Below are 26,987 nucleotides of genomic sequence, written 5' to 3'. Positions count from 1 at the left end.
CATCAGTCCCTAAGCTTACACACTACGTAACCTAAATTATCGTAAGGACGAACACACACACCCATGTCCGAGGGAGGACTCGAACCTCTGCCGGGACCAGCCGCACAGTCCATGACTGCAGCGCCCCAGACCGCTCGCCTAATCCCGTGCGGCTTTAATTAGGAGATGAGCATATATAATTACACATACGGCTTAGAACACAGTTACTCCTATTTAATTTTAAGATGGACCTTATTTATTCCGAGGCTCAACGTAGTAAATACAGTACTTACTTTCGCTTCCTCAACGTTTTAGCGTGCCCCTGCTACACTAGTAGGGGCAATACAATGGTGACGTGTAGCTTATACAAGTGAATTACGGTACGTGACCAAAGGTCCCCCGATGCCCATTCTTATTTTTTCCCAAAAAAAGTCGCGTAATTAAAATTGTTAGACCTCGTTTCGCCACTATTGCGGCGTTAAATTGTGGATAAGGGTTTTGGCTACGTGTTCGCACAGTGAAGATTGAATTTATTCAAATTCTGCTTGAAGGACCGTGAATAACTGTTGCTTAGTTTTGCTGTCAATTAATCCGGCACAAAACCGGTCGTTCTTGTTCAACCTAAATACGTTCAATGAGGTTCGAGGCTACGAACAGACCAGTTTAGCAAATCCACATGAATTTCTACGAATCGCCGTGCAGTGTGGTCTTTATCTTCTGGGTAAGATCATTACATTTTTATATCAAATCAAGTAATCGTAAGGTAAAGATACTTGCTTGTTTCCACAACTGAAAAAAACTGGTTTACAATGTATTTATTTGTCCAGTGGTAGTTGTATTTCGAGACCCTTTTTCCATTGTCGCTTCGGATGGTGCACAAAATACTGGACAGAAATAGATTTACAAGAACGATATACGGAATATAACCTCAATATGGGAAAGAATGTTGCAAGAGGAATGTCAGTGTTTTATCCCACACTTCCTACTGTTTCATTCAGAGCGAAGTTTATGATCTAGATTTAATTCGTGAGCGCCAAACACGCCTGCCTCCAGCAGCTGAGGTCGCTAACATACGATTGAATTAAATGTCGTATGACATTGTTAGCTGGAAAATCCTACAAGTTAGGTTCAGCCGATAGTCGAAAAGGGTGGTGTTCTTCCGCGCGCACTGGCACCCTTTTCTTGTGGATATGTGAGAATTTCGTTGTTTGCGTATTTGTGAAGTGTACATGAAGGTAATGGATGTGAGTATGGTCATATCTTATGTTTCTGTTGTTTGATGAAATTGAAAGAAGGAAAAGGGTGGAACTTAGTGTCGGTACACAGCCTACTACTCTCGAAACATACCAGTGTGGCCGCAGAGCCTAATGTCCCTACTGACAGGTCATCGTCAACAGTGTCACGAGACATCGCGGAGATGTTTGGAGTGTATCAAAAATGGTTCAAGTGGCTCTGAGCACTGTGGGACTTAACTTCTGAGGTCATCAGTCCCCTAGAACTACTTAAACCTAACTAACCTAAATACATCACACACATCCATGCCCGAGGCAGGATTCGAACCTGCGACGTAGCGGTCGTGCGGTTCCAGACTGTAGCGCCTAGAACCGCTCGGCCACTTCGGCCGGCGTTTGGAGTATAATCCAGAGCATTGGCGCAAAGACTGGTAATCGGGAACTTTACGCAACAACATCTCCAACCCCTGCCGAGCAAATACTGTGAGTGAAAATTTCATCTACCTCCAGGATTCAACGGGCGTCCCTTGGGTCGAGCGCCACCGCATGGCGTGCGTTAGTGACAATGCTCCATTTTCCTTAAAACATGATTTGTCTGTCATTTCTATGAAATAATAAAGGACGAAGGACATTATGGTAATAGAGATAAATTAAAAACTTAACAACTATTCTTTCATAATCCACAATAAAAAGAGAAAGTAGCAGATTTGCTGCCGGTGTCTACATAATATGCCTTTATCTGCTTGTAGCCCTTGGAGAAGGGCAAATGAACACGAAAAACAGTCTTCTTCAACCTCAGTTTTCACCCTTTAGAACTGACTGTTCGTAATGCCCAAAATACTGATATGATCCCTGATTACAACATGATTTTAAGCATAGTTTCAAAAAATTAGAATCAATACTAGCGATTTTTTTCTACTGTTCAACCGCTTAACACTTTTCTTTGTTCGAGTTCTACGTTTATTACAGGAAATGATAAGAAAAAACTGCCAGAAACCAGTTACTTTGATCGATTTTAACAGTCAGGTTAAACTGGCGTGAAAAAACGATATAATCAAAAACCGGTTGTTTCAGCGATAACCGGCATCCGTAATATGAGGGTGAGTATTATCCTTAGTAAAGGATGGTACAAGGTTACTGACTGATCAGAGATAACGCATGAAGATGCAGATTGTGTGTGATATGTGCTGTGCCGACAGGGTTACCTGAAACACTTCCAGAGGTGACTGAAATCATACACGATGGCTCTTCACACAATGGGGCCAGAGAAAACACCAGTCTGATCCTCCTCCATCATGGGAAGAATGCGGCCTGTCCACTTCTCTCGGCGATGGTCGTCAGAGGTCGTGCAGCACTTCTATCGCTGAAAATGATGCGACACTGGTCGTCAGCAGTCCCACGTACGGCACCGTCCCACAGGTAGCCGCTTATGTCGTGGTCCTAATGGCAGCTTATACATGGGAGGTGATTCACTAGCCCAGCTTCTGGCAGTCTCCAGCAAGTGTTGTGGTATGACACGTGGTATTATAAAGCATTCATTACTTGTACCTGCTAGTAGTTGCACGTGTGAAGAGGTTACGATGTGCTTGATGCACCGTTGTCTCGGTGTTGGTCGATCAGAACTGGGGAGATGAACGATACGTGTCATCCTGCCTAACGCTGGCCACTGTCACATCAAAGCTCCTTACATGCCGGGATGTAGCACAGATCTACGTATCGGGGACATGCAAACCCACAATGATGCCCATTCAAACCTTGTCATGCGCTAGCAGCGCTGTCTCCCTAACCGTCTAACACATTGCACACACATTCTACACCTTCTCAGGCTTAACAAGGTTATGTCATGAGAACACTATTGCAGTTCTGACCGCTGATGATATGCATGTGTACGGATTTTCATCTAAAACGAACCTTTACTTCCAGGTGCTTAATTTTTTTGTCACTGTGTGTAGTTTGTCTCATGAATGTATCCTCGTCGTTCTGCCAGAAGTGGTTCTAGGCTTAAGTTGAAAAAAGACCTAGCGATCTTCTGCAGTTATTTGCAAAACTTAATATTATGAATGAAGACGCTGTATTGCTGAATGTTCTACGCTATTGACTGTGATACAGGCCCCGTTTTGGCTTGGCACTTTCAGGTAATGTGCAGAAGATTAATGGTGTCTTTTTACCTTCCTACAAAATAGAGTCCCTATTAAGTTCATCTAGGGAAACGGACATTTAAACTGTTTAAGCATATAATTATCTATCTTTCACTTTATGACTGCATATTATTGGTACTTATTATGCATGAAGAGTTGTAGAGAAATTCCTACTCTTTTATATTCTTGTTGTTTATTGATATTTTTACCATTTGTATTTCAACTTGTTAAGTGATATCACAAAAGTGTTTGGTTCTCTAATCGTTTCTGTTCGTTGCGTACAGGCAGGCTGCATAAGAAGTTGACAGCGGGCCGTAATACTACAGGACATTCACAACTGCATCTTTTCTTCTCTTGCAGAAATTCTTATGTCAACCTGCAACATTATATCTCTCGTGTAATTAAACAATTTGAATGTCTCATATGAACAGGCACCGATATCTTTAGTTTTATATCTCATTAAGATTAAAATCAAGCGAATCAAGACAGATGTTAAAATTGCCATTGAAGCTAGGTGTGCTGGGACACGTTTTGAGGAACATCAAACGACGCTGTATGGTTTTTCAAGACAGTTTATGTTTTGTCTTGACGAAATACCAAAGGGGAAAGTATTTATCTTCAAGGAATGGAGTGGGCAATTGTTACAGTCACAAGAAATGACAACTTTATTTACATGTACAAATTCACGATAAGATGGTTACACAATATGAATACAGAAATAATTTAATAAATAAATAACCAACTACGTAATGAAAATACATTCACAATATTTTAAGTATGTAATGAGGCAGTAGGGAATTCTATTTCTTACAACAATGAAAACAACAAATGATAGTGGACATTTAATGTATACTCCATAATAGCTTCTCTGAGACGAGGAGATACTGCATGTGATGTTTAACCTGTGTGAGATATTCTTCTGCGTATAATTTTATGATTAATACGAGAGACGTTTGAAATAAATAAGAGTTGAAACGTTCAGTAAGCACTCATAGTGTAGGAGATTATAGATTGGTTAGAAGAACTACAGTGAGCGAAGTGAACAATTCTTTGAGAACACTTTTGCTAACTAGGACCAAATACTAACTAGCATTGTTAATAGAAGTCGAATCAGTCCATGATCTGCGTTGTAACTAGATCTGAGTAGTTAAATTCACTAGTTCCCTCTGCCTATAGTCAAATGAAAAAGCGAGTACGTCGTTTCTGCAATCAAAACTGTAATAAACATTAACAACTAAGAAAACATTAAATATTCGATTTCTGAATGCTTACGCAAGAAATTCTAAGTACCTGAGCAATGGAATTACTGAGATCTACGTCCACAGACTGCCGTGCATGACAATTGCCACGACTGAAAAACATTGCTTCTTAACAACAATGCCAATGTTATGACTTCTGCTCACTGGCCTTTCCGTTCAGAGAATTTCGGTATACAAAATATCGTCTTCTTAATACGAAAATTCCAAATTTAGGCCATTTCAAGGTGATGACGAGTTGATTACGAATTCCGAATACTGTCAAGGACATTTTTAGAACTTACAGGCAGCAACATCTGTTATTCTTTTCATGCAGGCTCACCGTTCAAATATAAATTTTTCTTACATTAATAAATAGTAAATACACGTGCGAAACTGTAACGACTGGAAAATCTTCGATATCACTAAACGCACAAAGTGTGACGTGGATTGGTGACTCTGTTTTGGTTTTTATTATAAGTACATTTACAACGCTATTTTAATTTCTTAAAATTGAAGTACAAATTTAATTATCTGGAGTTAAGTGACGATGTTTAAGTGCAAATACTCTCATGCTCTGGGAATCTGATATCTCAAATGATGAAAATACAACAAACATTTACAAATGCAACAGAATGCTAAAGTTCAATCTCGTAAGGGCTTAAAAGTAATCGCATTGCAAAGCTATACCAAGAATTTTATCAAAAAGAGGTTCCCACAATTTAGCCGAGTCTACTGCTGTGTTCCCACATCTGTTGACATTCAGTAGGAGACATCCTACAAAAACTACATGTTTGTTCGCGCTATGGTGTTTGAAATCGCCTTAGACGACAATTTCACAGTAAGGCAACCGTATCTTTAGTGTTATTTGGATAATTTCCATAATCTTTACGATTCGATCGAGACTGGTTAGGACTGGCTGTAAAATATAATTCTCGACGAGAGCCAGCAGTTGCTAACTTCGTCACACATCCGGTTTGGCAGTTCAGTTCTAACTGGAATCAGTTCTTAAAGGTACAGTACTAAGTGTGAAACTCTACAGTGAACGCGGTATAACCACGAATAACTACGCTCAAGTGATCTGGTATATAAAGTTAAGTACTAAGATCAAACAGTATGCTTACGTGTAAAAGTGCTGGAAACTTTGATTAAACGAGAACCGTGCATCGCTCCCATGCCATGAGAGCTGGTCTTCTTTCCACAGGTGCTAAACTGAATGAATAGCTCGCGCTGATTTCTGTGATAAGATGATTCGATCGTATGTGAAATGGATGAAACTAAAATATCTGAAGCAATACCGCTTTCTTCCGAAGCGGGTCTTATACTAGACGCTTTTGAATAATTTAAGAATGATCGTTATGATTGTATGTTGGTGGCTAGATCCACGCAGTAATAGTAAATTTCTCGTATCTATTAACCCCCTTAAATTCAACGGAATAGGTTGTTTTAACTAGCAGGTATCCATTCTTCCCCTTTCCTCTAAGCAGTCCGCCTTTGTTGCTCACTCCATTTCGAGGACCGTCTCGTGAAATGTGAACACATTTTTGACTTGTTTGCGAGGACAACGACACGCCCGAGGAAGTCGCCGGAGATGGGAGGCGGTAGCAGGCTGCCGAAGCCGGAGACGGAGGGTGTGGTCGTGGTCGTGGTCGGGGGCGGAGGCTGGGGGCGGCGGGTGGGAGGCGGCTGTCGTCGTGGTCCCAGGGCTCGCGGCAGGGCGCGCCCTACATGATGACGCACTTGCCCTTCTCGGCCCACGGGTTGTTCTTCTTGTCCGGCGCGTGGATCAGAGGGTCACTCTTCTCGTTCTCCTCCACGTACTCGCGCATCCTGCAACACAACACCACACGCCGTTGTCAGCAACGTGTCTAGAACATGACTTTATTACACAGCGGTTCAGGTTATTAACGGTTCAAATATGACGGGCAGTCAAATGAAAAAGAAACAGACGGCAACGAGTAAGTAAACTAGTTATTACTTCAAAAGTAATCGCCATTACTATTAATCCATTTGAGGCAATTTGAACCACAATGGCTCAAAGCACAGAAAAAAGTTTTGAGAAAAATAGATGTTTTTTGTGGAAGTGAAATTTATAGCCATAGTCTCATAGGCCTGACATCTTTTTTTACACAAGTCTCAACATCTTACGTTTCCTATAAAAGAACAAAGTGCCCATTAATATTATGAAACCTTAATTAATATTTAGGTTTATTATTATTACTATATTATTATTAATGTTAATCCACATAATTTTCATTTATTGGATAGTGGCAGTAGTGTAGTTTTGACTGTTGTGTAATTTAATTTGAAACTAGAACCAGAACGTAAAGAATAGCTGCTACATGTACTCCCCCCCCCCCCCCGTAAACACACACACACACACAATTATGACCTATCCCAATACTTCATGTTCTTCGGTATCATCGTTTTCATCAAGCACATTCTCTGACTTGAGGTTCATGTAAAACTGTCTGTTCACTTCAGGCGTGTAGTAATAGTTGCTTTGTTGAATCGTGTTTCAAGCTTGATCTAGTGGTTTTGTTAAGCCTTTGTGTTTCGTGGCTGATATTTTCCTTCCACCTATGTATATGGGCATTATATTTTACAAGGCATCCACGACTCCAATGAGGACATGTTACTTTAAACAACAGTTCATGGCAATCTGTTGAAAACATGATTGTAAAATTTCTGAAATGTACATTGTTACCATGAACATCAGCTTTTGGTTTGGTAGTGAGGCCGGTGACAGTCTTAAGGATTCTGAAATCCTAGGCACCCATTTTACAGACATGAATGTGAAACCGTGGAACGTGGGTTTACGGTGGGGCATTACTCCAAGAGCTTCAAGGTTTTAAGAAGAAATGGGCGTTAGTGTAGCCAGTGAGCATTCCTTCAGTAATGTAAAATTGCGCTTTTGGCCCATATTGAAGTGAATATCAGAGAAAGAGTAGAGACAGCTTTTCGCAAATGTTCATATATACGGTGTAGCGGTGCAGCAATGACAAAGCTTGATCGACGGATGTCAAGAGCATGAATGCATTCTACAATGTCAAAATCGACGACTGAGTGCTTTACGCCCCCACGGTTCTCAGCGCCTCATTTATTGCACTGTGAGACAAGACTGTCAGTACCCAAGTGGAAAAGTGTTTGCGGTTGCCTACTGAACCATGATTGTACCCAAGCGTACACCTCTTCGTCTGAAGCAAATCAACGACCGCAAATGTCGTTCTACGAGGCTCCAAAAACATAAAGATCTCACGGGGAAAGGTCGGACTGTATGCTGGATGCGTAAAGGTTGCCCAGCGAAGCTTCTGCGGTGTATCTAAACAGGAGGCACGCCAGCTAAGGGTCCGCTGCTCACTGACTTTCTGGAACTCCGCGCTCCACTTTGCAGAAACTGAAGCGCGCCGTCAGAATGTTGACGGATGCCGTCATTCTGTTGCAGGATAATTCCGACCACAGGCTGTCAATGTTGAAAAAGTTTTGCTGGGAAGTCGTTACACATCCTCCGTACAGTCCCGAACTCTTCCCAGGCAATTTCCATATGTTTGGACCCCAGAAGAAAAACATTCATGATGGTCGTGTGTCTTTGGACGGGGAGATGCACGAATGCGTACAATGATGGTTCCACTGGTAACCGCAAATCTTTTTCCATGAAGGCATTGACCGTCTTCTCTCACAGTGGGATAAATGTATTAATAGTTATACCGATTACTTTCGAAATAATTAACAGTTTACTTATTTCTTCCCAACATCAACAACTGAGGAATATATTTGTAGAAAAAAAGAATCTTCTTCAGTTGCCACTAATTTCTTAATTTGTTGCACGACCGGTTTCGAAGCCTAAGGCTTCATCTTCAGGTGCCACCAAACATAGGAACATAAATGTGTTGCGATCGGACCAGTCAGTCACAGGGTGTCACACCCACGTCAAACAAACGCATGGGAGCGTAGAATCAGCAACCACAGCGCACGATACTGAAGGCACTTTTTCCCCATTTGTTTCGTTTTCATTTGACTGCCACTTATATCTACAGGATGGCCAATACCTTTGCGCACGTGGCTGTCTTATGAAAAATCCTACGGTTTGGGTTCAGAAAGGTAAAAATTCAGCATCTGAAATTGTCTCCGAAATACATTCCCCCCATCTCCGCAATATCCTTTCTTTCAGGAGTGCTAGTTCTGCAAAGTTTGCAGGAGAGCTTCTGTAAAGTTTGGAAGATAGGAGATGAGGTACTGGCAGAAGTGAAGCTGTGAGGACGGGGCGTGAGTCGTGCTTGGGTAACTCAGATGGTAGAGCACTTCCCGCGAAAGGCAAAGGTCCCTAGTTCGAGTCTCGGTTCGGCACATAGTTTTAATCTGCCAGGAAGTTTCATATAGCGCACACTCCGCTGCAGAGTGAAAATCTCATTCTGGACTCTAACTGTTGTTTATTTTCTACTATTGCCAATTTTTCGCTATTGTGTAGTATCTCTGCACGAAGCCACCAAACAGTCCGCCTACCAACGTAAGCCGGGCAAATATACAAGTGGTCATGTGTACAAATGGTATAAAAACATTTTAAAAATTATCAGTTAAGAAGAAAACACTGCCCAACACGAGTTAACTGTAGTAAAATAGCTGTCATAGCACCAGCAATTGTCAAATAAGTAATAACATCAGCATCTGTGTAGATTGATGTGGTGTTCTTGTTCCCGTCAAGGTAGTCTGCTTTTAGAAAGAGGTGGGGGAAAAGCTCCTAATAACAACTAAACATGAGACAAAAAGACAAAAACTTATCTCCAGTAAATGTTCTGAACTTTGATTTCTCGTCCTTTGTTGTGAAAATCAGGAAAACAGGACAGCAACATCAGGGGGGAAGCACTAACTTAGTCCAGCCAAGGATTGATGATGAGCTATGTCGTGTATTTGGAAGGCACTGTTCCGGTATTTGATGAAGTGAATTAAGGAAGTCACATAGCCTAACAGGACATGAATTTAAGGTGCGCTCCTTTCGAATAGAAGAGCATTGTCTGGAGCGCTGTGCTATCGAGCCTCGCTGAGATACGTAATATGCGATTAAAAACCTTAGCTTTTTTAGAAAGGTACTGCGCGCTATCTGTGTAAGACTTGCTAATAAACATTTTGTAGTGTTACCACTGACAGAATCTCTTTTCTTCGCTGTATTTAGGCGGATACTTTTTTTTTTTTTTTTGTATACCCATCAAGGTATGACAGCGTACCGCTCATTTTCTGCTTGTCCTGCTTGTCATTGGTCACGCGTATGCGCACATGAAATACGCGAAAGTAAGAAAAAGCGAAAAAATTAAAACGTATCATGGCGAATATTATTAGTAATTTCTGCACATTTGACTAAATCTACTTAGAATATATTTGAACCTAATGATTCAGTCTTAAGTGACCTGAGAAATTTTTCTATGTAAGTGTCTCAGATTTGAGAAATCAGTAGTTTAAAATTGGTGGATATCTCATGTTTGGAAAATTCTTGTGTGTTTCTTCCTATTGTAGATTGTGAGGAGAATCACGTTAGTTCCAGGTCAGCAAGCGTAATCATTTCAGGGGAGAGGAACCCTACACAGATATTACACCAAATAGCTCGCTGGCTGCCAAAAATGCTGAACAACTTGGAACAGAACTCTCGTGATCTTTGTATGAAGATGGACTGAATCTGCAGATCCAACACACATCACTTTGTGTTGACGATGTGCCGAGAATGCTTTAAATCTCTAAAAGTGTTGCCGCAACGGCAATAAATATCTGAGTACGTTCGCGTCTGCTGAGCGAAACTGGTCAAATAACTCATTTGGTACGCTACCTTTGGTGGCTTATCTGCACATTCATTTGTTTCATAAAATTTTTTAAATTAATATAAAATCTCGAGAATTGTTAAGCGATTTACTTCAGATTGTTCCACGGTGCTCTAATAAACGTTCGGACAGGCATAAGCTACATACTAAGGAGTAACGTTGTTAGCAAAAAACTCGGAAAGTTCTTGAGCGAATTACTTCAGATTTTTACACTATGCTCCAATAAACATTTGGATGGAGATATTGGACGAACGGGTGCCATATATTTTTTAATATAGAGGTTGTTCGGAAATTTCCGTTAAGGAATTTTAGAGGGAAGTAAGTGCATGGCATTTTGGATAGGAATCTATGACCGGAAACGCACCATTTCCGTTCTACGGCGGTTTCAATTCACAAGTGTAACGCATCCACGTCTGCTGAGGGAAAGAGAAATGTCTTAGAATTGCATACTTGATTTTCCTACAAAACATACTGGACCCGCTCTTGGAAGATGTGCCATTGAATGTTTGTCAGGAAATGTGGTTTCAGCGTGATGTGCACTACCTCACTTCTGACGGGAGGTTCGGAGACATCTCAACAGACGATATGGCGACAGATGGATAGGCCGAGGTGGATCAACCGCGTGGCCGCGCGATCGCCGGATGTAGCTCCTATGGACTACTTCCTGTGGGTCGAGACAGAGGAAGGTCTGCTGGCCCGAGTATGGTCGCTGCAATAAAAACTGAAGAGACACCAGGTTGGGCGGAGAATGTGTACCAGTACATGCATCGTAAGTACAATGTCTGTAACAATGTTGGTGGTTGTCACTTCGAGCCGCTGTTGTAATGCATAAATACTGTTCTGAATGTACAATATGCTGGGTTCTTTTCTGTTTTGGAATAATGCAAATACGTAATGTTAAAATGTTAATATAAACAAATGTGCTTGAGTGATAAATGGATGTTTCGTTCTGTTTCCTGTCGGATAGTTACCTAGTAATTGTATTTCTTCACGCCTAATTCAGCTTGTCAAGCAAAAGTGGACGAGTTAAACGTCTGAAACTATTGTAGAACAGGAATTTTCGAATATCCTGTATTATATATATATATATATATATATATATATATATATATATATATATATATATATATATATACCAGAAGATTTCTGCTCGCCTCTATGTCCCAAAAAGTTTCGGAGCACATTTCCACTGGATGTGAAACGCAAACTAGTGCAGCTAACTGTTCTGCCGAACCTCCACTATTGTGTTGTAGGCCTAACTCAATATGGCACGAATAGCGAAAACACAAGTCGGTTAGAGCTAACCATGAATGCTTGTATAGTACGACGATTCAACAGGGTCTCGGCGAACAGTGAAATTTCGGCACTATCAAATCCACAAAATGGATGAAATCTTAATTGTAACATATGAAGTAAAGATTTGTATGATAGGAACACATGGAAAGAACCCTTTATTTTACTTCTGTTTGTTATCTCTTCTCCCCTGCTTTCTCTTTGAGTACTTGCCATTATGTGTCACAAGGGATTCTGCGGAGCGGTGTGCGTGTGTGTGTGTGTGTGCGAGAGACGCATTGCTGACGCACAGACACTACGCAGACGTTCCATATGATGGATGGGGAGCATTAAGCGAAGGGCTGCGACTGACTGATGGTCCCTAGCGGAACATCTGAGGGCTATCGAAACATATACACGGGGCAGTGACAGCGCTGGCGTCGCGGATGAGGAGGCAGCTGAGCTTTTAGTAATTGCCGTAACATCGCAAACTGACACACGCTTGCCCATAAAGAAAAAAAAAAGAAACGCTTCTATGATGTAGTCTCTCCTCTCAGCTATAACAAGCTAACAGAGCTGATCATAATAAAGACTAAAAATTAGTGAACATAAACATTAGCTATAGTAAGGCCGGATAGGCCTTGATCGTGACCTGGACTTATACCTGTCTCTCGGCAGTGTCCGACATAATTTTGTCCACAGTAAATATAATAGCATCTGCTGATTTGTTTCTGCACAAAACTCATTAACCCGACATCCGAAAGAATAAAATCTACGTTATGTGTGTACTAGATTTTTAGCTATAGTATCTTGTTATTGAGTTATAGATATTAGATAGAGAAACAAGAGAAACTATAGGTCAATTCTTTTTATCTTGGCGGCTCGCGCATGCCCGCCCAGACGCGGGAGATTGCTGCGTTGCCAGTTGCACGCGTCAAGAGAAGAAGCGCCATAGTGTAGTATATTTCGCAAACTTACGTTTAGGGGGGGGGGGGGGGAGCGCGCAGTTTTGAAGTAAAGCCATCACGGCCACATTAACCCTTTCGCTGCTACAGAGACGTACTCCCCGCATTCCGCTCTGTGCGCGATTTTGTCATCACTGCACTGCTCGCCTGTGCAGACACATGGTATTCCGACTGCTTTGACACACTTATCATTCGATTTCACAAAAACTATTTGGCCCAAAAATTTGAATTTTGCACATCTTCTTGACTGATACCTTCCCCCCTTAAATGACTTAATTTTGTTTCGATGATCCACGCAGTTATTGTGCAGCATTAAATGTAGTAAACCATTGCACGAAATTTTGAAGAGTTTGCAGAGGTAAAAGCCCATAGCGTAAACTTTCCGTATGGTCGATTTTAGTTGCCACGAGAAATTTCAAAAAATTACATTCAAACGAATAAAATTCATGAAGAAAGACACTTCGATATTGTTTTTAAATAATGAATATGAAGCACCAAACAGAACCTTTCGCTTAGCACCCATACACCTTAACCATTACACTAACGCAGCTCATCATTCAACAGAACACGTAGAGTACTTTAAAATGTCACGCAAAATACCGATAAACACTGTTGGTATGACTATGAATTACTCACGTTTCGTCGAAGTACAATAGGAAATAAACTATTACCGCTGTTCTTTATATGCGAAAACGCGGTTAGTGAGAATGATGCAAACACCTTTCCTTGCTATCGCCTGAATTAGGAGGTTTATTGCTTATTTGGTTTAATTAATTAAAAGAATATGAAGCAACTGGTATAAAGAATGCTTTTTCCAAACTTTCTATAAAAGAAAGTCTGCTATCAAGACATTGCTTTTGTTCAATTACTTTATGATTGACTCCACATTCTTTGATCAACCTTCCCTATTATTCTCTCGAAATCTGCAAGAGAATTCGAAGAGGATAAGAGTGTTTACTAATACAGGCAGCCTTCAAACATGAAAAGTTTAGGGGTCCAGTTTAAGCAACTGAAAGGGGTCCAGTTTAAGAGAAAGTATCCTAAATTTTGTTAAGCCAACGAATTTTTAACTAAGCAGTTAAAGTAAACGGTTTAATCGTAAACATTAACCTTACACCTTATTATTCAAGAGCAAGTGTCGTTGGAAACGCTAGTCTGCAGATATCTAAGAGAAATAGTAAAATATGTAACACAGCGCAAAAACATTTTCCATTGTCAAAACACGTAATGGCGAACTCATCAGTAGCAAGTCATCCGAGCGACTTTTCCACCCCGCTACAGAGTCGTAGATGCCTAAACTACCGGGTACAGCAACTCACGAAGGTCCAGTGTGGGCTGTAATTATCGTATGGCCGAGAAACTTGGTAAGTATGCTAATGGGCTTATGCTGAATCGATTTCCGCTAGAAAAAAAGACAAATACACTGTTTGCATGACGGTATGACACCCCAGCTGTCATTTGACAAGCCAAAACGTGGGTGAGCATTGCAGCTATCGAGAAGAGAGACTGTACGTTGTTAATGAAGTCGTTTTTCGTGAACGGCAGAAATTACAGCGCTGCATTGAGAGAGTATCGCCGACTGAAAGGACCGAGGAGAGGCCCTATATCATTAAATGGTTTAAAGAAAGTGATAAATTCGATAACACGGGTGAACTTGTTGTGCCACCTGGATGTGAAAGGCGTCCTACGTCCTATTCTGGTGGAAGTTATTGACGAGGTCGCTGTTGCTGTAGCTACCATGCAGCACGGGCCCCGGGTAGTGCTAGTGCTCGTGCAGTGTCATGTAACGTGTAAAAAAAAAAAAAAAAAAAAAAAAAAAAAAAAAAAAAAAGAAGTTATGATTTTTCGTTAAAGGAAACAACAAGTTTACTGTTACCAGTCACTGTTTATTTATCTCCACGAAGCGTTTCAAAGGTTTAAACCTCCATCATCAGGTGGATTTACATCTGTTAATACGACATTTATGCGTGTGTGTTGTGTTATGATTTTTTGGAGTAACTTGTGGCACTGTCTAGTGGAGAAACAAAACACTATTTCAGGACATGGTTTTGAGTTTCTTTTGACAACAAATTAAACGTGTATCTAACGGTTAACATAAAATAACTAAAATAAAGTACTTCCAGTGGTCACAGGTTCCTTTCACTGTCGTACGACAGATACACGTTTAATTTTTTGTCGAAAGAAACCCAAAACCATGTTCTGAAATAGTGTTTTGCTTCTCCACTAGACAGTGCCACAAGTTCCTCCAAAAAATCGTAACACAACAGACACACAAATGTCATATTAACAAATGTAAATCCACCTGATTATGGAGGTATAAACCTTTGAAACGCTTTGTGGAGATAAATAAACAGTGACTGGCAATAGTAAAATTGTTTCATTTAATGTCGTTAACAGTCACGGTAAAGCCTCACCTAAAATGTTCGCATTTACGATTTTTCGTCACGCGTTACGTAATAGAGACGACTCAACTTAGTCTCGACAAGAAAATGGATGTTTAAACTTTGTAAAAGATATGTTTTAGTGTGCACTCCTCTGACATGTTATAGTATCTAAAGACCGAGAGAAAAAGTTGACGAAAACCAGGTCGCAGTCAGAGATGCTCCATCACCAGAGCGAGTGGGTAGCAATGCGAGTCAGCGTCGCTACAACTACGCCAGCTGGCCACTAAGAATGAACTTAACATGCACAAGGGATAATCAACGTTCTAAGATTGTTCGAAAAATGGTTCTTATTTCGATCCTCGAGGAAGGAAGAGTGAGTAGTTGCTGTTATGACTCAGATGGGAAACGGTCGGACGTAGTGGTGTATAACAGGACACTGACGTGTTGTATTTTGATTCTGAATTCTCGTTCGTCATCAGTAATGATATACTCCGACTAGTTAATTGAAATTAATTTGTTCAAGATTCGGCAGACAGTCTTGAGGTCGGGAGTTTAATCGATTGGATTACTACTGAGAAGTGTTGGTGTCTGCGTGGCAGCTCAACGTGATTGCTATACAAGCGCATGATAATTTAGATTCGGAAGATAGCTACGTGGGCGTCCATGTAACGCTACGCGCTGTGGATAATGAGTACGGAAATACCGCACGCGATTATATGGTAGATTTGATGGTGAATTTTGAAGAACAGCTCATCGTACCAGCTATTAGACGTTGTGGAGGTTTCTTTTTTTTTTTTTTTTTGGTTAGGGATTTATGTGAATGATGGAGAACTCATCCGTTTACTATCCAATATTCTGGATAGTTTGGAGTATTGATCGCGTGCACAGTAGAGGGTGACACAGCTGATATAATAGTGGGTGTAGAGGAATAAGGAATGAGTATCAGCCAATTAGGATTATTATTACTGCGTCTTCTAAGGTATCTGAACAACGCTTGAGAACCCCACGCCCACCTACTGAGGTGAGACTTGTAGTTTTGAGGTCCGGATGACGCAACTTTACGTCATTGTACGTTAATATACTATACCATATATCACGAATGTTTTTGAAAACAGACTATCTTCCTATATTTTTGACAGATCCAAGACAGAGAACGATTCACTGAAGAACCATTTAACGAAGGGACGAACAGTGATTACTTTTTACGATTCAAGTGCTGTAATTGATTTAGTAACTTCAAGGTGTAGTGGGTACGCGCATGTCAACGCCTGAAGAGGTCAGAATTTTGCTAAAATATTAAATTAGAATACAAAGTGTCGGTGACACTTAGGTTTTTCGTTTGTGTGTCTTTTTTTTAGTTTGTCTTCCGATTAGAAGGGGAATAGCTTATAAAAAGCACTTCAACCAACCACTATAAACGGTGACCATTGAGATTTTCAAGATAAAAATAAAATTGTTTGTTTATGTGAACGTTTAAAACTGTGATCTGCGTGCGTCGTTTGTAGTACAGAGAAAGTACTAAAGAAAGTTTTCATTCTTTTAGTAAACAGAAAGAACGATACAAAGAGACTAAGATAAAGAGAAAAAACAGAGATAAAGGTGATTTTTTTAGTGTTGCTTTGGGGCAGGTAATAAAAATAAAGTTAATCCCATTTATTAGACTTGGCAAGGGCCAAGAATATGATATTACGTAAACATAGAAAATTTTGGGAAAATAGAAAATTTTGGGAAAATATGTAATAATAACTGTACTGTGTCGGATTTGGGCAAAAGAAAAAATCTTTGGAAAGCAAAAGATAGTACAAATACTTAAAGAGAGGCAGCATTGCGAAAGAATATGTTCGCAATAGATTTGGAACATTGGAATAAAAATGATGAATTCTCAGGTTTCGAATAATACAGTCGCTGATTCGCAACGGAATGCAAATAAGACGTAATAATCATATCGTTGCTTCATCAGAAACGAACGGTGTACAAATACATAATATTTCATGAAAGTATACTAAAGCTCAGCAGTGTTAGATTTTTTTTAATGTGAATAGAGCTGTTGGTTAAGTTCATATCATTCGATGGCTATTGCGTGTGTCCCATCAAAATACTCGGAGAGGGACATTGATATTTGGTGTCGACGTGTGTTGTTACTAAGGACTACGAAAAGCTGCATGCTAGTGGGGAGTTCATACTCAGGTTTCAACGTTGTTGCATTTACTTAATGCCTGCCAAACTAGTCTCATAGGGGTTGGTTATCGTAGGAACTCTGGAATTTTTCTTGTTAATTAAAGTCAGATGCGTTATCCGAAAACTTTTCAACTACGATATCTAACATTGGCAATCTAGCCCGAAATTAGTATTGTGTCAAGGTTCAGATTGGTGTTGTATTTGTCAGCGGCACTCTTCCTTCGGAGATCAGCCATTGGTTACGTCGTTGGTGAATTCTTCGTTGCCGGCCGAAGTGGCCGTGCGGTTCTGGGCGCTGCAGTCTGGAACCGCGAGACCACTACGGTCGCAGGTTCGAATCCTGCCTAGGGCATGGATGTGTGTGATGTCCTTAGGTTAGTTAGGTTTAACTAGTTCTAAGTTCTAGGGGACTAATGACCGCAGAAGTTGAGTCCCATAGTGCTCAGAGCCATTTGAACCAATTCTTCGTTGTAAAAGAAATAACTGCAGTTCACTTTTGGGCAAGGTATTACAAAAGTGGCTCGCCTAACAAATCGAAACTGATATTCCGACAAGTTCCATCATATGCAGTGCAGTTTACCATCCATTATTCGTTGACAAGTGGGCTGGGTATACCAGGATTGAAAATGTGTGCCGGCCAGAGTGGCCGAGCGGTTCTAGGCGCTACAGTCTTGAACCGCGCGACCGCTACGGTCGCAGGTTCGAATCCAGCCTCGGGCATGGATGTGTGTGCTGTCCTTAGGTTAGTTAGGTTTAAGTAGTTCTAAGTTCTAGGGGACTGATGACCTCAGAAGTTAAGTCCCATAGTGCTCAGAGCCATTTGAACCATTTGATTGAAAATGTGGATTTTTTTCTAATCTGTCAGCTGCGACATGAGGTGTCAATCTGATCTGCACGGCGCGTTACAGTCACTAGAATTGCCATGCCATGGTCAACAGTATTGGTACCCGCACATAATCCAGACGGTGCAGCAACTGGAACCTCATCCGCAGGAACTTTCTGAATTTGCTCTTCGGTTTCGGGCAATGTTTTATGGAGTGACGACGAGGCACAATTTACGATAGAGCGTGTGTAACTGTTAAACTGCGTGTTAGGCACGAAGAGACATTGCACTCGCTCTATGTCGCTGTGTGATGTGGACCTTTTTTCTCGGTCTGTTCTTCTTTGAAGAGAATATCACCCAGATGGCCTGTCAGGTTTACCGTGACGTCTGCACGTTATCGATGCCTCCTTCTAGAGTATGTGATTCCTGCTATGGAAGAGCGCAACTAGTGTTTTCATGCAAGTTTGAGCAACACCTCATGTCGCTCGCTCAGTGAAAGATCTGCTTAATGCAACCTTTCGCAAACGTGATAGCTCCAGAGGTTTCCCAGATACATTTTGTGCAAGAGCACCTGATCTGAATCCACGTGACTTTTGTCTCTGGGGATATCCATCTGATCAGAAGGCCGGTATACGGGAACACGTTGCTCAGATTTCACAGGAACTGCTGCGAACAACTGTTGATCACGTCGTTCTACGGATGCAGCATCCCGTCAACATCTCCGGTCCTCATATTGAACAAATTGTGTAGGCAGTGGTAATAATAAAATCAACATTATGCATTTCTCATTTGTTTGACGTTTTCTGCCGAAGTCACATTCCAAATCAATTACACGTGGAAACATTCTATGTGTCTTTCTTGCATTCACAGCTCTAGATTTGCACATGGTGGCTAAAACTGGAATGATTTCTTTCTTCCAGCATGAATCGATTCCGCATTAACGGAAGTTTCGCTGCCATACGATGATTACAGCCTGCACTGGAGTCTGTGAGTAGCTGCACTTTAATTACACTACTGGCCATTAAAATTGCTACACCAACAAGAAATGCAGATGATAAACGGGTATTCATTGGACAAATATATTGTACTAGAACTGACATGTGATTACATTTTCACGAAATTTGGGTGCACTGATCCTGAGAAATCAGTACCCAGAGCAACCACCTCTGGCCGTAATAACGACCTTGATAGACCTGGGCACTGAGTCAAACAGAACTTGGTTGGCGTGCACAGGTACAGCTGCCCATGCAGCTTCAACACGATACCACAGTTCATCAAGAGTACTGTCTGGCGTATTGTTACGAGGCAGTTGCTCGGCCACCATTGACCAGACGTTTTCAATTGGTGAGAGATCGGGAGAATGTGCTGGCCGGGGCAGCAGTCGAACGTTTTCTGTATCCAGAAAGGCCCGTACAGGACCTGCAACATGCGGTCGTGCACTATCCTGCTAAAATGTAGGGTTTCGCAGGGATCGAATGAAGGGTAGAGCCACGGGTCGTAACACATCTGAAATGTAACGACCACTGTTCAAAGTGCCGTCAATGCGAACAAAAGATGACCGAGACGTGTAACCAATGGTACCCCATACCATCACGCCGGGTGATACGCCACTATGGCGATGACGAATACACGCTTTCAATGTGTGTTCACCGCGATGTCGCCAAACACGGATGCGACCATCATGATGCTGTAAACAGAACCTAGATTCATCCGAAAAAATGACGTTTTGCCATTCGTGCACCAAGGTTCGTCGTTGAGTACACCATCGCAGGCGCTCCTGTCTGTGATGCAGCGTCAAGGGTAACCGCAGCCATGGTCTCCGAGCTGATAGTCCATGCTGCTGCAAACGTCGTCGAACTGCTCGTGCAGATGGTTGTTGTCTTGCAATCGTCCCCATCTGTTGACTCAGGGATCGAGACGTGGCTGCACGATCCGTTACAGCCATGCGGATAAGATGCCTGTCATCTGGACTGCTAGTGGTACGACGCCGTTGGGATCAAGCACGGCGTTCCGTATTGCCCTCCTGAACCCACCGATTCCCTATTCTGCTAACAGTCATTGGATCTCGACCAACGCGAGCAGCAATGTCGCAATACTATAAACCGCAATCGCGATAGGCTACAATCCGACCTTTATCAAAGTCGGAAACGTGATGGTACCCATTTCTCCTCCTTACACGAGGCATCACAACAACGTTTCACCAGGCAACGCCGGTCAACTGCTGTTTGTGCATGAGAAATCGGTTGGAAACTTTCCTCATGTCAGCACGTTGTAGGTGTCGCCACCGGCCCCAACCTTGTGTGAATGCTCTGAAAAGCTAATCATTTGCATATCACAGCATCTTCTTGGTTGAATTTGGCGTTTGTAGCACGTCATCTTCATGGTGTAGCAATATTAATGGCCAGTAGTGTATCTACCCACTTTCCCACTAGAGTTCAGGAGAATGCAGAACCAAGGGTCTACTTTAGGCCAATTTCCTATAATAATAGTAATGGAACCAATGACACAGGATTTAATTATTTATTTTAATGGGCCTGGCTGTAGGGAGGCGAGGCATCGTTCTCCGGCCATGTGCACAGGCAATGCGGCTGGCCTATGCTCAGCCGGCATCGATCCGCGTGGCCGCTCGCAGCCGTTGTTTGCCGACGCCGGGTGGACAGCGCTGAGCCGGCCAGCACACAGCACGGCGCCCCTAATGGTAGGCATCCGGCGGTGCCCGCCACCGGCAGCTGTAGCCAGAGGCCAGCGCCTGCGTGCGTAACACAAACGACACCACCATGCACAAGCCTTTGATCCTCATCCGCGAATACTAAAAACTTGTAAACGGTATTTACCAGTACCATAGCTCTCATTGGACTGAAGAGCTCCTACCAAACAGAACACTCCATGTCATTCTGATCGGAAAGAAGTTTTCAGAAGTTGTTAACCCAGGGCTTGCCCCAGGGGAGTGGTCCAGGATGAGTACGTTTTACAATATACATAAGTGACTTAGTAGATAACGTCGGAAGTTCCAGGCGGCTTTCCGCGTATGATGCTGTTGTATACAGACACGTCACGACGCTAGAACATTTTAGTGACATGCAGAAACACCTACAACAAATGTAATGTATTACGAATACATAGACAGATAGATCCTTTAATGTCCGCGTAGACAATTGTAGGCTAATGACTGGAAGCACACATTTCCATAAAATATCTTGAAGTAAGCATAAGAAGCGATTTGAAGTGGAATGATCACATAAAATTAACTACGGATAAGGCAGATGTCAAACAGAGCTTCGTTGGAAGAATCCTCATGAAATGTGGTCCAGCAACATAGAAAGTAGCTTACAAAACACTCGTTCGGACCAATACTCGAATATTGTTCGTCAGTATGGGATCCGTACGAGATAAAGGAAGTAGAGAAGATCGAAAGAAAAGCAGCACGTCCCGTTACAGATTTATTTAGCAATCGCGAAAGCTTCACGCAGATGATCAGCCAACTCTAGTGGCAGACTGCGCAAGAGAGGAGTTCTACATCACGTTTTGGCCTACTGTTAAGGTTCCGAGAGCGTGCGTTATCAGAAGAGTCAACAAAAATGTTAGTTCATGCTATGTATATCTCACGAAAAGAGTATGAAGATAAAATTAGAGAGATCCGAGCTTACACGAAGACTTACCCAGCAATTATTCTTCCCGCGAACCATAAGCGACTGTACATGGAAAAGGGGAAAGTGATACTGATACACAAAGTACCCTCCGCGACACACCGTAAGGTGGCTCGCGGAGTGTAGAGGTAAATATAGATGAAGGTATCCGCAATGCGTAAATTTTCGTCTATTCAAGTCAGACCTCGTAATTTACACTCCACTGACTAGGGCCATAGAGGCTGATTTTGGCCATATTTTAATACGACGAAAGAACAAAATAAAAAATGCATCAAATGGAGCAGTCGAAAGGCAATACAGACGTCTAAAAATCATACTGGCAGAAAATACAAAACGACTAACGTAAGCGGAATTGGCTGGAAGACAAATGCGAGACTGCAGATCAAAGCACGAACAAGGAAAGATAGATGCCGCCTATGACGAAATTGAACAGATCTTTCGAGAAAAGAGAAGAACTTGTATAGATTTAAGAGAAAGCTGGAAGGCGATGGGAATGTGTAGAGGGTCTATAAAGGGGAGCAAATTCTTTTACAAAGTTATAGAAAGGGAAGAGGATGTGATAGGAGGTATCATACTGTTGTAAGAATAAATCGTGGGTAGAAGCAGCCACAATGAAAATATTCCACGCGGTGTGCAAGATTTCAGTTGCAAACAAAGCAGGTCCCGACACGTATTAACATTACCGAACTAACAATCACGGTCCCAGAATACTAACTCGAAATGTTTACAGAAGAATGGAACAACAGGTAGAAGTTGACCTTGGGAAGATCAGTTTGTGTTTCGGAAATGTGTAGGCACTCACCCTTTGACTTACTGTAGAAGTTGACTTGAAAAAATGCAAACCTACATGTTCAGCATTCGTAGATTCAAGGAAAGTTCTTGACCATAATGACTGGAACAAACTCTTTGAAATTTTGAAGGTTTCGGAGTCAAACGCAGGAAGCGAAACGTTATTTACAATTTTTACGGAAACCAGACTGCTGTTGTAATAGTCGAAGGCCATTAAAGGGAATAAGTGGTTGAGAAGAGAGTGAGGCAAGTTCGCAGTGCGCACCAGCGAAACGGAGGTTGGCTGGTTCAAATGGTTCAAATGGCTCTGAGCACTATGGGACTTAACTGCTGAGGTCATCAGTCCCCTAGAACTTAGAACTACTTAAACCTAACTAACCTAAGGACATCACACACATCCATTCCCAAGGCAGGATTCGAACCTGCGACCGTAGCGGTCGCGCGATTCCAGACTGAAGAGCCTAGTACCGCTCGTCCACTCCTGCCCGCGGAGGTTGGCTGGGTAAAGGTATTACCTGACGACACTGCTGAAGAGGATCACGAATTGGTGAAGGAGAAGACCGTTTGCCTTTGTTTGATCTCTTGGAGTCTTTCCGGTTGACAATGGGAGACTCAGATATTTGTTGGATGGACGGATGTAAAAAGTCTTCAGCAGAGTATTCCTTCTATCCTTTCGGGCCTGCCAGTTGTGTATAAGGTGATTCGCCGCAGGCGAAGATGTGGTGGCTTGTTGCACAGTTGGAGGAGGAGGAGGAGGAGGAGACAGAAATGCTATCGTGACAATGGGCGATTTTACGACAGTGTTGTTGGATTTGAAAACTTAAGTCAGTGTGGTTGTGTCCTTCGTGGAGTGAGGAATGGCAAGAACAGTGCTGTAAGTACCAGATGGTAAAACGCATGGCTTTCGACTAGCCAACAACTTGTGAGCGAGAGGGTGAGGCACTTTTTCCTTCACCCGGATCTCCTGGACGGCCTGCTCATCGAGATACGCAGGATATTCTCGGGATGAGGCATGATTGCTTGCCATGGCAATTGACACAGCGAGGAGAAGTAGGTGGGCAATTGCGCTCGTGAGCATCCCTACCACAAGTAACACATTTGGCTATATTTCAACAGGACATTCGAGTGTGGTTGTAATGTTGACACTGGTAACAGCGCATCAGGTTTGGAATGTATGGTCGGACCGTGATGGCTTCATAGCCTACTTTGATATCTTTGATGGAAGCACTATCCTATCAAACTTGAGACAAAGAGAGCGTGTAGGCACTAAGATTGCACCACCCGTTTTCATTACCAGGTCAGAGGTAAGTTTTGATTTCTCCATCTGTTTGGAAATTTGGAGATTTGTGGTAAATACAATCTGGAACCGTGCGACCGCTACGGTCGCAGGTTCGAATCCTGCCTCGGGCATGGATGTGTGTGATGTCCTTAGGTTAGTTAGGTTTAAGTAGTTCTAAGTTCTAGGGGACTGATGACCTCAGATGTTAGGTCCCATAGTGCTCATAGCCATTTGAACCATTTTTGTGGTAAATTCCAATGGGACCAAACTGCTGAGGTCTTCGGTCCCTAGGCTTACACACTATTTAATATAACATAAACTAACTTACGCTAAGGACAACATACACACCAATGCCTGAGGGAGGACTCGAATCTCCGACAGGTTCTCCGTCTGTCAGACCACCAAACAGCTTAGTGTAAATAATATCAAGCGAAGAATTCAGCGTTCGATGGACCTCAACATGAACAGGATAGCTGTGGAGGAGCGAAGCTGCAAGCAGTCGTTGGGCTTGAGAACAACAATTCGTCTCCAAAAGCAAAATGCCATTACGTAGACGAGAGTAGGATTTCACAGGGCCGGCAATCGCATCAACACCTTTCTGAATTATAAACGGATTAACCGTAGCAAAGGACTGACCTCCTTTAGTAACATTTCTACGAGGAATCGAGGTGCTGCTGGTAGAGTCCTGGAATCTTTAGCCTGATTCAGTTTACGTGTAGTAGAAATAGACTGAGATGGTGATTGACTCATTGCGAGAAAATCTCACATAGTTCCCAGCGTCTCCGATGGCGTACTCCTTCGAACTACCCCTCCCCACTCAGATGGAGGCTCACCCACCTTATGTGATTGTTCACATCTCAGATTACAACTCCTGAACTCCTGACAGAGGGACCAATTGATAACGTGGGAATGTAACAGCTCCCTGTGCCTGGTCTGTACCAGGAGGTACTTGCGAATCCTACCTGTCGACTGGGGTCTGGGAATTACGTGTTACCCATTCACCTGTTACGGGGCAGACACGGGGCAGGCCTTCAGGGGCACACAGGCAGGTAGAAGAAAGAAAGAGGAACCTCAAACGCCGAAGCGGAGAAAGGATAGAAGACGGAGAACTAAGACAGAAAGAAAGAAAATGGTGTGGGGACTGTTCTGATGTCAGGATACTGAAAATTCAGAACATATTCCCAAAAATATCCCAGACATGTTCCCCAAGAGAGGGAAAAAGAATATCAGAGGGATAGACAGGCAGCACGGAAGGGGAAATTGCTGCATAGTCTGGGGCCCCGTGGTAGCCAAGCACGAACTCAACAAAGAGTCGTGAGCCCCCTTGGGGGGGGGGGGGGGGAATCCTTAGTAAGAGAATGGTACTGGTAAGATTGCTAGCCATATAACACGCGTTTAATTTTTTTGTGTTTGTATTTCTTCACTGCAGACAACGCCATGTTTTGCAGATATATAAATAAATCAGCAAATCTGACTGCTTAAAATGCAAGTAACTCTGGAGGTAATTTGAATTTTCGTTGGGACTGCCTCTGAACTGATGAGGACGGCCACAACAAGTAAAATTCACGATATGCGTTCAGCAAGTTCAACATTTCGTGCTTGCTTTTAACAAACGGATTCACTCGTGAGACGAGACAGACGCGGCGTCCCATCCAGATTCACAAATAGTTTGTAAGTGTTTGCTACATTTCATTAGTATCAGCTTAAAAACTAAATTGTATCAAATGCCAAATACTCACGCCAAGAACCCAGGAGCACATTTTACGATGCACAACCTTATAATTACATGCGATTTATAAATTAACTTCTAAACTTCATAATAACTATGACAAATCGAGAAATGGTAATCAGTTCATCTTGATGTGAGACTATAGAAAGTTAAACTTCCGATTCTTCCAATCTAGCCATTTCCTAACAGGTGATGGACAAACAGTACAGAGTGAAAAAATTGTGTAGAATGAAAAGCATAGTCTTTTTGTATATAAAACAAGTAAAAGTATTAGATTTCCTGAAAAACTAGCTAAGGAAACGGATATCACCTTGCTCCATTTACGTCGTAGGTGAATTCTGTTTTCGCGTAAGAGTTACCTCGTACGAACGACGTAATGCATAGCAGTAATACCTGAAGGATTCAATGCAGGCGGCGAACTTGCGCAGCGCCATTCTTCCGATCGGTGATGTCTAACAGTCATTCCCTGTGAAAGGGGTCCTATACCTCTACGTAAGTTCAGTTCCTTTTATGCTGGTCGCTCATACTTGTTCTTTTGCGAAAGCTGTCTATGGGAGAAAACAAGCCAGAGTAATTGCCTGAGAGGGTACGTCATGTCACTGGAGACACTATAGCTGTATATTTTAAGAAATATTAATCTTCAAATTCTCAGTTGGATGTTTATAAATGATATCTAATTTCGATCAATGATTTCTTTGGATATGAGTAGTTGCAAATCGTAATCAGATAAAATTCTTTAAATAAAACTACCATGGGAGAACTTATACAGTAAAAGTAGTACCGGTGTGATAGATTTTATTTTACTGTGTAACTTCTTTCTGAGCTGCTTCATTCAAATAATACTGATGTATCAGAGTTTGTGAGTACATGGCAATGGAGGTGATAAACTGACAATCGAAATGAGCCGCGATTTGTAATATATACATCTCAGACTGCGAAGATAAAGTGTTGTTGTTGGGCGCCAATATACTGACAAAACGTGCTTGATTTTGTCTGTTTCTTCTTCTAATTGTACAACCGCAAACATTTTGTCTCACACCAGTCTTTACTGAATTGGTACGGTCATTGAGAGGGTTGCGCTTTTTTTACCCCGTCGGCGTATTTAGGTTCCAGTTTTTATCATCCCAGATAAATTTCTTTTCGACTGCATTGTCACTTGTACAATCACTTCAATGAGCATTATTTGTTTTTTTGCGCTGAAAGTGCTTTAGCCTTTCACAGAAAGTTAAATCGACTGATTTTATAGTTTTTACCTGAAATGCACAAAATGGTGACTCGGGTGAATACCTGAAAGACCATCATTAATCAACCAGATCGAGAAAACCCGAGAGATCACAATATTTGATTTACTTCAGATAAAAATTATAAAATCAGTTGATTTATCTTTCTGTGAAAGTTAAATCAACTGATTTTGTAGTTTTTATCTGAAGTAAATCAAATATTGTGATCTCTCGGGTTTTCTCGAGCTGGTTGATTAATGATGGTCTTTCAGGTATTCACCCGAGTCACCATTTTGTGCATAGTATTCCG

This window comes from Schistocerca nitens, chromosome 2 (genome assembly GCF_023898315.1).
Source record: "Schistocerca nitens isolate TAMUIC-IGC-003100 chromosome 2, iqSchNite1.1, whole genome shotgun sequence".
NCBI lineage: Eukaryota > Metazoa > Arthropoda > Insecta > Orthoptera > Acrididae > Schistocerca > Schistocerca nitens.
This window is presented reverse-complemented; position numbering follows the sequence as displayed.